Source organism: Colletotrichum scovillei, assembly GCF_011075155.1.
Source record: "Colletotrichum scovillei strain TJNH1 chromosome Unknown Contig00015, whole genome shotgun sequence".
In the NCBI taxonomy this organism is placed as follows: domain Eukaryota; kingdom Fungi; phylum Ascomycota; class Sordariomycetes; order Glomerellales; family Glomerellaceae; genus Colletotrichum; species Colletotrichum scovillei.
The window spans coordinates 47,322-48,447 of record NW_023336273.1 but is presented as its reverse complement, the minus strand read 5'-3'; positions in this window follow the sequence as shown (position 1 = coordinate 48,447).

Below are 1,126 nucleotides of genomic sequence, written 5' to 3'. Positions count from 1 at the left end.
GGTTATGTTGAAGAGTGAACACATGGCTTCTCATGCTCTTGTGCCTATCTACGTGCCTCAATTCTATTTTAACTCTGCTCAAGATCTCATCTCTGCACTCGCCCATGAACAGGTCTTTGTCATTGGCCTTACGGCCGACCGCAAATACTGGGAGGTCGCTGCCCCGCCGGAGCTGCTTCAATTATTCCCTCTCAAAAAGGTCCGTTTTGAGGTGAATTTGCAATACGGGCTTTTCGTACCTCATCCTACCGACGTTCTGAAGCTGGGTCATGCCAGAGCAGTGATGCTGGCACGAGCTCGTTTTATCCGCGGGATTTTCGAGAGTGTTGCCACCGAACAGGTTCCCGCGATCACATCGTTTCTTGAAAGACGTTCACAATGCTTAGCTACGCCAATGAAGTGGGCAATACTGGCATATCGTCTCTGGGTGAGAACACCAAAGCCGAAAGCACACACCTTTGAGCCGGCCGATCCTGACTGTGAGCAGAAATCCTCACTGGACGCCCGCTGCCGCTTCTATGGAGTCCTCGCGTTATGCAGGAAGCTGCTCGATAGCAACATGATCGCCATACCGATTCTTGAAGAGAACGTCTATCTGTCGCTTCAGAATAGAGCTCTTGGTCCATTATATGAGAACTTCAGTGAGCTTCATTGTTGCTCTCTTCTCCATATTATTCTGGAGTCTGTGGGCGGCGCCAACTCGGATCAAGGATCGTTCGACCATTTCGACTCGGCCGTTCCTTATTCCATGAACTTGTTATTATCCGGTACTATCCAAGGACAATTACACCTTGGCGAAACAGACGCTTCTATTGCGGCTATCGAGGCTTCGTACGATCTCCCAGGCGTCGAGGACCTGAGACACCTTCACATTCTACCATTAAAAATCCTAGTATGACTTCTTTCTCGCGTGATGGGCCAGTTGCTGACTCTGGCAGAAAGGATTACCTGGCTCTTTGATATCGCAAATGAGCCCTCGTGACACCACCATACTAATACCCTACCTGGAACAAACACGCTCATGCTCCAATGAGCCGGACCAGACTGACGACGTTGCGGGCCTATCAGCTGGGCTAGTTGTGGAGGGAGTTGGCTGTAGGCTCAGATCCGGGTTTTGCGCGTGGTT